The sequence below is a fragment of the Tachypleus tridentatus genome, chromosome 13 (genome assembly GCF_004210375.1).
Source record: "Tachypleus tridentatus isolate NWPU-2018 chromosome 13, ASM421037v1, whole genome shotgun sequence".
Taxonomy (NCBI): domain Eukaryota; kingdom Metazoa; phylum Arthropoda; class Merostomata; order Xiphosura; family Limulidae; genus Tachypleus; species Tachypleus tridentatus.
Genome location: NC_134837.1, coordinates 262829012 through 262846275, shown reverse-complemented (window position 1 = coordinate 262846275; position 17264 = coordinate 262829012). Strand labels below are relative to the sequence as shown.

The 17264-nt window shown below is 31.9% G+C and overlaps 1 protein-coding gene across 6 annotated transcripts in view; it reads right to left on the bottom strand.

Moving 5' to 3' along the window:
• LOC143238456 (epithelial sodium channel subunit gamma-like) overlaps window positions 1-17264 on the bottom strand; it is a 146311-nt gene that overhangs the window by 84115 nt on the left and 44932 nt on the right. For all 6 annotated transcript variants that reach the window (XM_076478706.1, XM_076478707.1, XM_076478708.1 and 3 more), the window contains one exon: window positions 6029-6131. The gene's annotated coding sequence lies outside the window, so the exon portion shown is untranslated. The remainder of the gene's footprint in view (window positions 1-6028; window positions 6132-17264) is intronic.

Here is a 17264-nt window from a genome sequence, read left to right as displayed (position 1 = left end):
GTCTTATGCGACAAAGTTGAAAGGTCATGGGTTAAAACAGAAAGTGGTCATAACTCAAGAAATGTATTTTTCATATCGGCTTTATGATGGGTGTTGGATTAGAAACTTCATTTGAGCTCACGTATTATTGCAATAGTGGTATCCATTTTTTTTTCATTCCTTTCTACCATTAAGAGTGCTAGCACACTCTTTGAAATATAAGACATTCTGTGCCTTCCCCAACACTCTATATATTGTGCTATACATTTGTTTTTTCGTGTGTAAAGATGTGGCACTCCCTACGAATGTAGTTAACATTAATTTCCCTCAAAGATAACAAGTGTTCAATAACATCAATTTTGGGGGGTGGAGGGAGTTATAAACCCTTATTAAAAAGTTACAAGCTACCATTCCACAAAGTCTGAGATTGGGCTATTGAACTAGTAGTAGTCTGACAATGGATAGAGACACAAAATGTATATATACACAAACACATATAATTATGTTTTATAAGTGTTTGGGTGGGTGTATAAATATCAAATCTCAAAAAGGATCATAACTGTAGTTTTGAAATTTAAAAAATATGTTTTATTTAATATACCACAACCCTCTTTCCACAAGAATAATTTAGCTTGTGCTTATACTCTACTGTTATATGATTTGAGAAAATAAAAAGAATAGCTTTTACACCATGCACTTGTCATGCCATTAATAACAATAGATGTTTACAAATACTTACTGCAAAAGGTTTTCTGATTGTAATAGAACAATCTTCTTCTTCTGTTGCAATCAGGCCCCTGAATCGACTTTCTTTGCCCAAGTTTTCATTCTCATTTAAAGGAAGATAAATACAAGAGTAAACCTGATGTGATAGCATATAATAACAAAACTGCTGAGGAATATACAGGTTCATAATATTTTAACAACTTCCTTCTAGAGTTTGGGAAACAAAATACTAAAACAAAACATTATAGCAGGCTGTATCCCAGGACAACTGGTATAGGTATTAACAATTTTACAAAAAGAAAACAGAACAACATGAAGATGACCTAAGAAGGTCAAAATGTTGTTTTCTGCTTTATTCTAGTAAAATTGTTAACACCTAAACAAGAAGGCAATAAATTCATTTTTACTTAAAGTGAGTTTCTCGTCATTATGAATCAAAGCAGACTTCTACAAAATACACTGTTTCTCTTATTACTTCTACTGGAAATAAGTATGAAATAACATAGTATGGGACTACCAATATATGTAATTTTTAATGTAACTACTGCATGGATATCACCAAAATACTAGGGATCTTAAGAGAACATTCCTATAAAAACCATTTAGAAAAACGATTAATATCCAATATACATCATTCATGGTATATAAAGTAAGTGTTTGTAATCACAGTTAATTTAACTGATGTGGCTTCTTAGGCTTATGCCATCCCAGGTAACACAGAGTAATTGCAAGTTTTATTCAACTACCTATGGTCTTTTTTGTGGGTGTTTGTTAATTCGTGGCACATCATGCATAGGAAGTTATCATTGATGGTTTCAAGACGTTTATTATCAAATAATTATAAAAATCAAATGTGATTTAGAATATGTGGGAGAAGATACCACTTTGCTACGAACTGAACAACACAAAATATGAAAGATACCTAGAGGTTAAATGGAAAAATTCACATTAACTAACAAGCTCAACAGTCACTAATTGTATCTGATGACCATAAGATAACCACTGTATCTTCTCAGTGTTATTCATATAATATCCAGGCAATTTGTACACACACATTTTTTATGATTTAAAGTTTTCTCCGAATCAATCATCTCTCCTTTAACAGTAAAGCACCAAACTGGTGAACCAATGCATTGTAATCTTTATAAGCAATAATATAAATCAAGTATATTTGATTAGCTATGCTCATTTAATCCAGGTTTATTTTTAGATTTTAGTTCTTCTCTAAGTAGAGAAGAACTTCTCTAACTTGCTGTAACCAGAAGTTAATACTAAATCTTCAATTGTTATAAATATATTATTGGCACATTTGTCATTGTATGACATTATTAAACCTTAGGAAAGTAGAAATCATAACAAAAACAAACTTAGAAGAATGAATACAATTTACCTTTCTGCAGGGTAAAAGCTGGGTAGCTTTTGTGGGAATATAACGCAGGTAGACTGGTAATCAAATTTCCATTTATATTCCATAATGCTGATGAACCATCTACACATCCAGCAAAGATGTAACCTCCCTGAGAAACAGATTTATTTATATATTTGCATTTGAGTTATAGCTTATATATCTGCCTGTCTGTATCTAGATAAACACAAGTCCACATTATAAATATAATAAAATGATGATTTTTATGTTCTAAATTCAACTTTAAGCCATGATTGTGAATATCTATGCTGTCATTTTTTATTTAATCATATCAGGTTTTGTGTAACTGAAGCCATCTGAACAGTCAAAAGTGACTGTCCCAGGTTCATACCAAAAAAAAAAAAAAAGTTTAGCAGAAATAAATAAATTATAGACTATACATGATTTCAATAATATAATTTTGTTTTACTGCAAAGTTAAACAATAGGCTATCTCCACTCTGTCCATTTTGGAAAATCAAACCCCAAGTTTTAGCACTAAGTTTGTAAACTTACTGTTGAACAACTGAGACAAGGTTTATGTTATGGAACATTTAGTAGTTAGTAAAATAAAACAAATGTTACTGTAAGAGCTTTAACATGGATTGAAATAATGACATTTATCAAGTAATGTGTTACACATGGTAAGATAACTTTTAAGTAGATCAGTTACAACTCATTGTATTTGAATTAAATCATACATAATTACTTTATCAACTCAAATAACAATGGGTCATAATGGACACAAGTGAATTCTACCTAAAAATCACAATTTCACTAACAATGGGTCATAATGTGCACAAGTGAATCCAACCTAACAGCCACAACTCAAGAAACAATGTGTCACAATACAAGTGAATCCTATCTAGAAACTGTAACTCAACTGATAATAATTCTGAAGATACATTTACACATGCAAGTTAAAACATACTTATGCATCCATGCACACACATATATATTTCTCTTTTGTAACTAATACTTCTCTCGTTCTGATGTAAGGTATAGAAAAAACTAAATCTTCCTTTGAAATATTCACAAAAGTTTCTAAGTAAATACTTCAAGGGTTACTATTAAACAGAAGTAAAAACAGTTTAATGCCTTCAATACATTTCAATACAAAGGATTTATTGGAGAGCAGAGATACCAGTAGGGGATATATAAACAATGGTGATAGTTCCCAACTCTTGGAAGGAGCCAATCACAAAGTGTCTTCAAGTTTTTTTAAGTGCACAATTTAATACGTATTTTCATGGACAGTATGTAAATTTGAAGAATTTAATACATTTTTTGAAAGAGTATTTAAAAAGCATACATTTTTGAATCACACTGTTTTTCTAGAGCACTTTATGCAGTTAAAGTTATACTATAACTACATCTCAGACACACTCTTTTTTTTTATATACACAATGGATTTTGAAGAAAGAAAAATAAAGACTTCATGACTGCTTGTATTATACTGACCGGAAAACAAGATCCCAGCATGAAGTGCAGCTTACCAAAATTTTTAAATTTTAATGACTTAAAACATGAATTATTTCAATATTATCTGAATAAATTGTAAAAAGAGAACACATTCAAATAGGGAACCATAGATATATTTGGTACCAGGCCCACAAAAGAGTCTATCTCTTTAGTAACATGACTTGAAGTCTCAACCTGTAGATTACGAGCTGAGCACCCTAACCACCAGGCCATGCCAGGTCTAGGAGCCTTGAAAATAAAATTTGAAAAGAAGGGTGAATTAAAACATTAAATGCATATATATATATATCTAAAAATTCACCAACTTTCTCAAATCATTTCCCCAAAGCAACATAATGGAACCAGAAATGGCTTATATGGCTCAGGCATCTTTCAAACAGTGACAAAGTATTTAGAAGGAAAAAAATTACATTACACGTTATCCTTTAGTTTTTATTAATAAAGATTTAATCAGTGTTTTTCAAACTAAGCAGTTTCTAGATGGAAACAAGGGATGAATTAGAATGATCACATTAATTATAAGCTTGTTAAGAATACATTTGGAAGTTTAAAGAATGATAAAGCTCCTGGATACAGATAATGCTTCTTCAAGAGTTTTGAAAGAGATTAAGTCATGATCATGTGAGCCATTTGCTTTAAATCTTTGTAAATCCTTGAATATAAGATTTCAAGTTGGCTAATGTCACTACCCTTTTCAATGGAGGTAATAGAAATTGTTCCAGTAATTATTCATTATGAGTCTATTCGTCGTACGTCAGTGGTGATAAAAGATGCTTTGGAAAGTCCCTTAAAACTGTTGTTGAATACTCAGCACTTTAATAACTTGCCTTAATAACTTTTTAACACTATATGAAGAGGTTACTTTTTATGTAGGTAAGGGTAAGATGGTGTATCTGTTTTTTCAGAAAGGATCTGACAAAGTGCCACATAAAATGGTTGTTGAAAAATGTTATCTCAGAAGCTGTGTGGAATAGGTTGGCTCATTAGATAGAAAGCTGGCTAGACAGAGGAAAGCAAATTGTTGTTATAAATACAGCTAGGTCAAACCAGAATAATGTCACAAGTAGGGAACGTCAAAGCTCAGTGTTAGCACATTTGTTGTTGTTTTTTTTATTTAATTTAGTGACATAGATGAACAAATAATCTATGGATATTTTAAATTTACTGACATTATTAAAGTTTTGGGTGTTGTTGACTGTGAAAAGGATGCTGTTGCTTTACAAAAAAATTTGGATTAGTTAGTGAGCTGGGCAAAGAAATTGCACCTTGTTTCTAATTCTAATAAATGCAATGTATTACATGTGGTGTATCACAAGCTGAAATTTAATTTAACATTAAAAGTTCTACAGAAGAAAAAAATCTCAGTGTCTTCCTTATTGATCATTAATTTTTTTAAGCCATCCAAACAATGTGCTGTTGCTAACGGCAAGGAAAATAGGGTTTTAGACTGTATCTATATAAATTATAAATACATATATAAAAAGGTTATAATGTCATTCCACAGGTCACTGATCAGGCCACATATAGAAGAGGTCTTTACTTCAGTATGAATATTGAATAGTTGGAAAGGACATCAGAGGAGAAGTACTACTTTCAGATATGAGTGCAATTAATTTAAGCAAGTTTAAGGGAAAGCTTAAAATATATTTGAATGATAATGGCTAGCTTTGAGTTTGAATCTTTTTTAAGGTTCTAGTTCAGTTTAGTAGATAAAACAGTCCAGATGTATCAAACATTTTCTCGTTGTCCTTTAATGTTATAATTAATACATAGAGAAAAAAATATTTTCCATTCTATTCAAAGGTAGAAACGTGTTTGGTTGTGTATTTTTAAATTTCAAAGTTCTTCACTTTTGCTACACATTTTAAGCAATATCACTTAAACAGTTGGTTATTAGTGATAACACACTTAACCAAATGTTTATAAGTGATAATACACATTTTAAAAATAATTAACGAAATGTTTATAAGTGATAATACATATTAAAAAGATAACAATCAACCAAATGTTTATAACTGATAACACACATTAAAAAGATAACAATTAACCAAATATTTACAAGTGATAACACACATTAAAAAGATAACAATTAACCAACTGTTTATAAGGGATAATACATATTAAAAAGATAACAATCAACCAAATGTTTATGAGTGATAATACACATTATAAAAATAATTAACAAAATGTTTATAAGTGATAATACATATTAAAAAGATAACAATTAACCAAACGTTTATAAGTGATAATACACATTACAAATATAACAATTAACCAACTGTTTATAAGTGATAACATACATTAAAAAGATAACAATTAATCAAATGTTTAGAAGTAAGTACACATATCAAAAAGAGGCAAGTTTTAACTAGGTTATCCTATTCATAAAAATATAGGCAATCTAAACCAAAGCAAAAGAAACTTGTTCTGCACTTACCAAAAAATTATCCTTCAAACTGCAGGATGTGATCCAATCTAAGTGGTAGTCATTTAAAGACTGTTCAAAAACAAGGTTTACAGATCCTCACCAACCACATCACCTTTTAAGAGAAGTATGAAAGATAGAGTATTCCATACCTCCATATTACCATATGGCCATAACACCTGTTAGGTCAAGTTCACATATACAGGGCATCCTGATATGAATGCACCAAAAATAATGTTAAATAGATTTTTAATTACTTGGGATAAGAACAAAACTGAAAAAAATAAATTTCTGAAGACTTCTAAGTTTTCTAAGTTAATTAATATTCTTGTTACTTACATTATTTACGAATGTATTTTATTACAAGTTTCAGAACTAAACTCTGTTTTTGATTAAAGTTATAACACTTGAAGCATTCCTCCAGCTTAACTTTGGAAACAAATGTCTACCACAATAAACCAATGGATCTTGAGAAAATGAAATTTCGTATCCATGATGCTGTTGTATTCATCCCTACAACTGTGTTAGAAAATGTGTTCTGAGAATGTGAACACAAAATTAGATTGATTGTAACTAATGATGAGTGATGTGTACAAGTTTATTAATTAAATAAAATAAAATTACAAGCATTTAGAAGACATTTTGTTTTGAATTTTGTTGTTATCTTAAATAATACAAATATTATTCAACTTTCCTTTTGGTATATGCATTTTGAGACACCCTATATTTCCCATTATCATCAACCCTGGATTAACTATGACCAATGTGTAACTGGACAGTTTGTTTTTCACAAGGGCTATCTCCACTAGCCATCCCTAATTTAGCAGTGGAAAACTACAGGGAAGGCGCACTAGTCATCACCATCCACTGCCAACTCTTAGGCTACTTTTTCACCAATAAATAGTGTGACTGAAGTCACATTGTAACACATCCATTGCTGAAAGGGTGAGCATATTTGGTGGGATGGGGATTCAAACTCACAACCCTCAGATTGCAAGTCAAGCACCCTAATCACTTAACCATGCTGGATAATTAGTCATTAAATGGTAATAACAACATCAACATATTTTAAAGCTGGTTATCTAGATGCTATAAATAACCATGGTGAAACCAAAGCATATACCTGTGAAAAATATTCACCTTTCTTTTCATGTTCAAAGGAAATGAAACACATGTGTGTTTGTTTTTTAATTCAACACTTACAAACCTTACATATATATATATATATATATATATATATGTGTGTATGATACAGAGTAAGTTTTAATATTTGTTACAGGTTAACAAAAATAAATATGTAATTCTTTTTTCCCTAGTTCTGATGGCTTGATTAATTTATAAAATTCCACAAGCATTGGTAAGTATTAATTTAATATTTTTTTCTTGCCTATATAGTAAGTAGTGGTCAATAAATTAAAACTAAAATAGAAGATAAAGAAATAATTTGATAGCATATGATAACATTACTGGTTGGATCACATTTTCAGTTTTAAAAGTTCTTGTGAATTTTATATGTGTATACTGACTAAAGGTAAACTTTTAATGAATGTAAATTTTCTTTTCAAAATATAATTTAATTATGATATTCTAATAAAGGTTTAAGATCCAGTGTACAAATTAAATCCATCTGATACTATCCAAAGACGTCTGATGGTACCATTCAATAAACAACACGAGATACTTTTACAGGTGCTTTATTTATGTATAGTAATTTCTTAAGATTCACAATTCTATCAAGATGAAAATGGATAAAGGATCTGAGCACTAGAAAACCTACAGTAAGTTTCATTCACATGTACAAGATGAATAAAGAACAACAGTCAAGTTTCTCTCTAACAGTTTTAATTTAGTTTCAATACCTGAGCCATTCCTGTATTAGTATGGGTTGTTTTAGTAATAAAAAATTTATTGTGTGCAAATAAATATATACGAAACTATTCTTTCACTTGAATATATTGCACTAGCAAAACCACTTTAACTTATTCTTACATCTTCTCAAGTAAGAATATTCCTGTAGTTTTGAAACATGTACACAAAGGAAGTTATATTGAACAAAATCATTATAAAATAAAATTCAAGAAAACAACAAAATCCCAGGTTTGAGGCTTGTTCCTAAGTTTGTAAACTTCACATTAAAATCCTTTCTGTGATACCATCACTAGTCACTTCTCAGAGATCATACACAACTTTTTATGCAAATAATATTTATTTAACATTGACTTAGATAGAAAATAATTTTTCTATCCATTCATGTTTAGCCTATGGTTTTATCTTGTTTCAAAGTAATATATACAAAAGTAGAAACCTCCATCAGTTGCCACGTATGTTAAAGTTCAACCACAATGCCCATGAGAAGTGTGTTTTTTGACTAGTGAGAACCCCAGTATAACTGGCATGGGAAAAGGTATTCAATCTTTAGTCTTGTTATGTAATACTGCAAGTGTATAAAAACAAAAATAATAAATATAAATACCATAAAACAAAAGTTTCACTCATCAAATTAAGTGCAAATGAGAGAAAAAAATTACATATCTGTTCAATGCAGTGCTAAGAATGAAGTTATTACAAGTGCATTGGAGGAGTTATTGAACATGAAGGTTGTGTTGTTTTCCTACTGCTGAAGGACTGTTTTTGCACGATGACACCATAATGCAACAGTGCAGTTCATACGAGTAAGTTCAAGTCTACTGTCATGAAAACCTCATAGGAGATGCAAGAGAGGAACAACATTTATGTGTGTGTGAAGACATGGATTACCATCTCATAAAAATCATTATTGAATCAATAATCCAGCTACTTTCTGAAACAGTATAAACACTGATAAAACTAACTATTGTAGTTATTCTACTAAAAAAACACTTGAGTCTTTCAAGTGTTTTCTAACTTCAAATTTAATAATCATAACAAAACAAACCATACTAACTTTTTGCCTTTACAACTGAACAAGCAAACAGTTCCATCCTGGTAACCCACTAGTAGGTAGCTTTCAACCTGACTCAAACTAGTTACCATTCTTTTCATTTTCAGAGCTTTTATGTCTTTTTATGTCAGCGCTTCGTAATCTGAGGGTCGCGGGTTCGCCAGTCGCGTATAAACATGCTCGCCCTCCCAGCCGTGGGGGCGTTATAATGTGACGGTCAATCCCACTATTCGTTGGTAAAAGAGTAGCCCAAGAGTTAGCGGTGGGTGGTGATGACTAGCTGCTTTCCCTCTAGTCTTACACTGCTAAATTAGGGACGGCTAGCACAGATAGCCCTCGAGGAGCTTTGTGCGAAATTCCAAAAAACCAACCAAACCAAGTTCATAAGTGGACTAAATGTTGAACTTTGTGGCATTAGGATGGTTAAAGAGAAGCATGCGGTCGAGCTAACTAGTGAATGAATATTTGCTGTAATATTTTTATCAACGTCATCCAAGGGTCGAGGGTTCGAATCCGCGCCACACCAAACATGCTCGCCCTTTCAGCCGTGAGAGTGTTATAAAGTACGGTCAATCCCACTATTCGTTGGTAAAAGAATAGCCCAGGTGTTGGCAGTGGGTGGTGATGATTAGTTACCTTCCCTTAAGTCTTACACTGCTAAATTAGGAACAGATAGTGCAGATAGCCCTCGTGTAGCTTTGAGCAAAATGCATAAACAAACAAACAAACAAATAATCTTATCAACGCTATAAGTGTAGTTACCAAACTGACCTACAATTGTGACATAAGTCTTTTGAGACATACGCTTAATTATATTTGTGGTTGCACTTTTTTAATAGCTAAAATGTTTTTCATTTGATATCATGCCTTTTTATCAACATACACTGCAGCAAGTAAAAAAGTTACATTTAACAACTTCAGAATCACAACCCTATTGTTCGCAGCAGGACTATACTTTACTAAATCAACCAGATTCCTTAAAATACATAGTGGCAGTTTTTCCTCTCTAAAAGAATGTTAATAACTTTTTTCATACTAACATCATGGAAACTAGTTTAACAATTTCTGTCAGTACCATAATGTACTCGTACAGTCGTATCGCGCACCATTATATATGCTAATTGCTTAATATAAAATCACGCAGGGGTGTATCCAGAAATGGTCATTGGGAGGGGTTAGTTTGAGTGCTTGATGCAAGTGCTGCAGGCGCGAAGCCATGCTAGGGGGTCAGGGAGCATGCCTTCCAATAATCTTTTTAATAAAAACATAAAAGAAAAGCTTGAATTATACATTCTGAGACCACCTTTTTGGCAAATTTCAGAATGGAAACTGAGGTGTTTGTCTTATTTTTCTAATCATAAATAAATATATAGGCCTATATATATAATGTATAACTTAAAGCTATTAGGCCCAGCAAAGTAAGCCCACAGTCCTGTCATCAACATATAAAATATGGAGTCACTCAGGAGAGTGCAAAATATATGTATAGTGTATATAATCTGGATCCAAATATCAAGGACAGTGTATGTTGAGATTCTCTGGATTTCAAAATTAACTTCACAAATAAACAGTGGGTGGCTTCGTGGCAGGCTGGCAGCATCATGGTACTGTGAATGTGACGTTGACAAACAGAAGTTGCGATAAACAGTCATTCACTATGTCAAGGCTGAAAAAGTAAAAGACACTGCACTGGTTCTTTAAACCCATTTGTGAGGCTGAACCTGAAAACTCTGCTGCAGCCAATTAGGTTGAATCAGAATTGTTAACTGAATTGTCAGAGTCATCACCGTGGCCTTCTACCAGTGCTGCCACTACTACCTCAGGTCCAGTCTGGGACATTGGAAATTACATTTCTGATGATATCAGCATTGGTAAACAGGTAAGTCGACTCCTCATTACATTAATTTTGTATTAAAAATCGTGCAAACACTCTTATGAGTTTTAGACTGAATATTCATTGCTGCTAGTGATTGTAGGCCTACAGTCACGCGATATTAGGCCTGCTCTGTGAAGTACAGCTCTAAATCTTTCTTTTTTAGTTTGTTGTACTTTCATAACAAACTTTCCTATGTGTGAAATGACTTAATTAGAACTATGTCTTTCTGTCTCTTTTAGATAAACACTGAAACCAAACAATGCCTCCTTGAGAATGCCTGGAAGGCAGGGAGTGATTAGGTTTTCCCCCAGTGTGATCCAAGAAAGCTGCGTTTTCAGCATCGTTGCTTTCACAGTGGATATGTCTACTCTACAGTCAACATGCAAAGGGTGCTTTCTGCAAGTACTGCTGTCTTTTTGCTCCTGATGGTGCTGGTGTTGAAAGCCAGAAATTGGGACAACTAGTGATATTTCCATACACAAACTGAAAGAAGACTGTTCAATATTTCAAGGCACATGAATTGAAACAGTACCACCAAGTCAGCAAAGAAAAAGCTAACAATTTTCTACAGGTCGCAAATACAAGTTCATCTTTGCACTTGCAGCTTGATGCAACTTACAAGCAAGAAATTGAACAGAATCGGCAATATTTAATGCTTATTTTTGATATTGTATTGCTGTGTGGGAGACAGGGTTTAGCTTTAAGGGGAAAATATCATTCTGGTCCAATGTTTGTTGGTGAAACTGATGAGGACCCCATCAATAATGATGGGAATTTTCGGGCAATTTTCCGCCTTAAGAGTACAAAGAGGAATGCTTCGTATCTGAGTCCTCAAATTCAAAATGAAATCATCAATGCCTGTAATACTCATGTTCTTGATGCTTTGGTTAACAGGGTTAATGCTGCAAAGTGTTTCTTAATATTAGCTGATGAAACAACAGATATTTCAGGCATTGAACAGTTTTCGTTGTGTGTTAGATATTTGCATGCCAATGACAACTCTATTGCAATGAGAGAAGATTTTTTGCAATTTATACCTGTTTATGATGTGACAGGCAGAAACGTGGCTGATGTTATCATAACCAATCTGACAAAATATGGTTTTGACATGGCTTACCTGCGAGTACAAGGGTACGACGGTGCTGCCTCTATGAGTGGGAAATTCAATGGTGTCCAGAGACACATAACTGATAAATTCCCACTTGCACCCTATGTACACTGCAGTGCCCATTCCCTAAATTTGACAATTTCTGATGCTTGTAAAGAAGTTCCTGTACGAAATTGCATGGGAGTAATTTCTAGCATTGAAAACTTTCTCAGTACACCCAAACGAAAGCACGTTTTGGCTCTTTCGGTGGAGAATAAAGCAATAGAATCGAAAAAAAATGTTTGAAAGGTCTCTGCCCCACCCGGTGAGTTGAGAGGCATGACTCAGTCATTGTCTTTCTAGAATTAACCCATGCAGTTGCAGATGCCCTTGAGACCATATCAGGTTGGCAAGACAGAGATTCTGCCACGCAAGCCAATCAATTGTTGTGTTCTATAACACAGCCAGAATTCATTATCACTCTACTTACCATTGCTAAATTGGTTTCCTTTAGTTTACCTCTGTGAAACTTACTGCAGCAACAGAACATTAATTTAGGTGCTGCGATGCATCACGCAGAAATAGTGGAAGATTTAATCCGTTCACTCAGGAATAATACTGTGAATGAATTTATCAACATTTTCTGTGAGGCTCAAACTCTGTGTAGTGAGCTTCAAATTGACATCATAATGCTAAGGCAGGCTAAAAGACAGATGTACCGTTCTAACCCACAAACCACTAGCCCTGAGAAGTACTTTCGTATATTTGTACCATTTGTTGATCACTTTCTTTAACAAATATGTGGCCGTCTGTCCAGTCACAAAACTCTCCTTATAAACTTCATGTGTCAACTACCATCAGGATCTACCACAGAACGGTCAAAACCTACAGCACAACAATGTGACCAAATTAAAGAGTTGGTCAATATATACAAGGCTGACATTGACAGCACTTTACTAGCTGCAGTAGGTGATTGTATGTTTGTTTTTGAATTTTGCACAAAGCTACTCGAGGGCTACCTGTGCAATCCGTCCCTAATTTAGCAGTGTAAGACTAGAGGAAAGACAGCTAGTAATGTGCCAGAACATGCACAACACAGTTTAGGTGGCATCACACGACATTGTGCTATAAATTACATGTAGTTCTGATACATTCTGTTCTTCCTCAACTGGGCCTGGCATGGCCTAGCTGCGTAAGGCGTCGCGACTTCGTAATCTGAGGGTCGCGGGTTCGCATCCCGTCGCCAAACATACTCGCCCTCCCAGCCGTGGGGGCGTTATAATGTGACGATCAATCCCACTATTCGTTGGTAAAAGAGTGGCCCAAGAGATGGCAGTGGGTGGTGATGACAACAATTTCTCAGAGATTGGATCTATAACCTTTTAACAAAATTTGAAATATTCATGTGTTTACAAATGTTTAATGTAATCACTCCAGTAACATGTTTCAAGGGTAAATAATAAATGTAAAACATTACAAGATGATAATATATTCTCACAACAGATACAACTACCTGCAATATACAATTAAACAAGACAATTGTCAGCTTGTGTTCATTAATAAACACACAAGATTCCTACTGGGTCTCTTTCTTTAATATTGAAATCAATGTATTTTAAATATTCAGGATGATGTGATAATTACCATGATAACTGCAAATGTGAAAAATAAGAAAGTTTTATTGAACTTTATCAGCAATACAAGAAAAACTGTCACAACTACTTTATATAAAGGTAGAAATCTTAAGTCATGATAAAACCACTCCTCCTATTCATTTACCACCTTTAATATTTCTATGTAGAACGTTAGAAATTTCAGATGTATTCTGTTTCTGATTTGAGAGATGTAGATATGCTACAATCAATTTTATAAAAGTTCTTTGGTGGTTATTACAAACTAACAAAAGAACTGTGATACACAAAATAAAAGTAGATACGAAAAGTAATATTTCTTTATTTTTTTAAATATTTCTTTATGAGAATAAGAACTTAAAACTTGTATATTGTTCATATTTCATTTATTAACTATGTTTTGACATCACACTTTTATATCCATTGATAATACCATAAATTATCCAAATTTTGAACACATAACACTGTAAAGGGCTGTGAAAAGTACATATTCACCTACATGATACAAAAGTAGATATTTTAATACAACACAATAATGTTAAAGTGATAAGTTTTATTTTGATTGCCTTTTATGTCGAATAAACATCAAGATATAAAAATTTTAACTTCAATATATAATGCATGATTAATACTCTTTTAATTTAGTTTTTACACTGAATTTAGACTTGATGTACATAATACAAACTAAGATAGACTATAGCTAGGTTGTTACATGAAAGTTACAGTCCTACTCATTATTTAAAATGACTATTTTTAGTTTAATGTGCGTATTTGTAACATTCCTCTTAATACTTAATATAATAATAATATATTTATAACAGTTTTTAAGCCTATGTGTAAATGTGGATTTCACATATCATGAGGTTTTACATAGTTACATTCAAAGTTTAATTAAAAACATTATTATCAATTTATGTTAATAAATGTGGTGTCAAAACATTAGTTAATAAGTTAAATTTTAATATTACAGAATATTTAATTTCTCAATTTCAAAAGGAAGTATTTAAATAAACACTTAACCTTTCCTTCTATGTATCACATGACATTGGTTTGATCACAATTGTTCATTTAAACATTCTCAAGCCCTATCTGAGCTCCTTATGTTTAATAAAAATTAAAAATTTCTGCTAAATATATTATTGAGACAATCTTACATCTTCCAGTCATCTTGATATACAGAAATATAAATCATAAAGTCAAACCCATCTATCATATTCTGTCTTTCACAAAAATAATGTTTGCTGCAACATTATTTACAACATAAACAGAAAGTTTAAATTTACTACATAATGTATAATGTTATCTCATTGTGGTGATAACTTTTGAATTGTTCAGTCTACAGAGTCACAGATGATATCACTGCATTCACCTTAAACATGGTATGGACATTATTTTAAAACACTTATAGTTTATTTCAAAGGGCTGTTAAATTATAATAGTTACAGGACATTGTGTATGTTGATATTTTGTGTTCTAAAGTTGAATATTTGAAATTCAGTAAAGTGCTAACCACAATCATGCCAAAATTATGAGTAACTTTTTATCAACCTAAAATGCCAAAACAAAAGTACATGGCCCACATCTAAGCACTAAAACTGGAGCATTGCAAGTTATGTAAAAAACAAGAATTCAATAGAAAACAAAATAAAACCATTTCTCACCAGGATAAGCAAAAGGGCTGTGCTAGAATTATGTATGTTAATAGTTTACCTTAGCTTGAGTCATGTCTTTGCTAAGTGGTTTCTCATTTTGTTAAGCAGGGTTAGTAGCCAAACAGTTCAAAGAACGATAAAATGATAGAATTCAATGATAACGGGTGTTAACTATACAAGCCTGATTATAATCTTCTACAACAATCTGTAGTCATTCAGGAAGAAAAAAAGGGTAACTTTAACTTATTTCATTCTTTGTGGTGGTTACAAGGTTGGTCAAAGAAACCAAGTTCATATGGTATTATGGTTGAGAAAACAGCAGATAAAATATAGGTTTAGACATAAATATCTTTTATAATAATTTAGAAGGTTCCAAAAGTTGTGTACTCAGTCTAATTAAAATGTGCATGAGGCTGACCAAATTTAAAGACAAATATTTATTAGAAATACTTTCTTAAGAATTCTAAATTTCTTTTGTATACAATATGTTTACTAAAAGTGTACCTATTTATCAGAATTAAAAGTAGTTATATTAAATATTTAAATACCTGTTTTAAGTTTCAATGCTAGTTTATACATTACACCTTATTGATTGTAGGAAATTTATTGTTACATTAGATTACAGTTCTATTACTAAAACCTAAACTGTTCTGTGGTAAAGAATATTCATGAGTTTATTCAGGATTTTAAAACATAAGAAACTTAAAAAACATTTTAAAATAAACACATAAAATGATTTTAACAATTCTTTAGATATCTCATAAAATTACAGTTCTGGGTGCTTGGTTGACTTGTTTCAACACCAAATGAATAATTATACAAAATGTTAATGTTCAAACACATCTATTTCTTATTTTGAAATATGTAACTGATTATGTATGATGAACTTATTATTTATAATACTGGATGATGAAAATCACTATGTAACAGCAATTTACTAGGTTGTTTTATATGTCTCTTTGTAATAACTAACCATCAGTCAGTCTTCATGCATATAAAAATAGTTAGGCTAAGGACCCTATGTTAGATCTCTATGTTAAAAGAATTAGTTCAGTTAAAACAATTATCTAATGTATCAAATAAAATACAAAGAGATAGTATTTGTCCCACTCAATATATAAAATGTATTCATTATGTGCATATAGTAATTTGTGTAGCAGCTGTTTAAAAAACATTTTACAAAGACATTGAAGTTTTGTTCATATAAGTGAATGAACAATACAGTCACCAATTAAAATCAATAAGGTTCACTAGCTTCAGTGAAGTCAAAAATACAGTTTTTGAAATATATCAAAAATATAACAAAAAATTAGAATTAACATAAAAGACTAATCTTGTTGTGTTTGCAAGTGGCAAGCAACATAACTTCTTTAGTCCACTGAATACAGTCCACATAAGAAAATACTTTGATAATGCTTGTCATCTCCACATGTCCTAAACAAAGTAAATTAATAGTTGAAAGTACATTAAATACAAGATGAATGTTTTCAATAAACATCTTATGAAGGTTCTTACATTAAATATTACATTTTGCTACAAATAAGTAATCTTTGGTAACCAATAACAAGAGGGCATCCTCAACAGCCATGGCACTTGAAATTTCTTCAGGCAGGATTAGAGTCAATTAATCTAAGAAACCATTTTTACCATTTCTGTTTGCTATATTTTTGTGCACCAGTAATATCAAGCATGGAACACATGTATACTCAAGTTCAATTTTATTACCCATCATGCAGGATTAGAATAAATTAATCTACATGACCTTGGACATGGTCAAATATATAATATATCAATTGAAAAGTTTTGTCCTCCTGAAACCAAAAGTATATTTAGATCTCATATTGAACAACAGATGCTGGAGCTACAAGCTGAAATTTTGTACTTGACAAAACAAATAAAAACTCAAAATTCTCCTATCAGTCACTATGCTGTGGCCATAAACATGTCACTAGAAAAAGATGTATAAATCACTATTCATAATTAGCTTTTAAGGTTAGAAAAAACTGCTGGATCAACTACAAAGATCTGCTGGGTGTATAAAAATTTAATAGCAAATAGCTTGTAAGAAATAAACTATTTTAC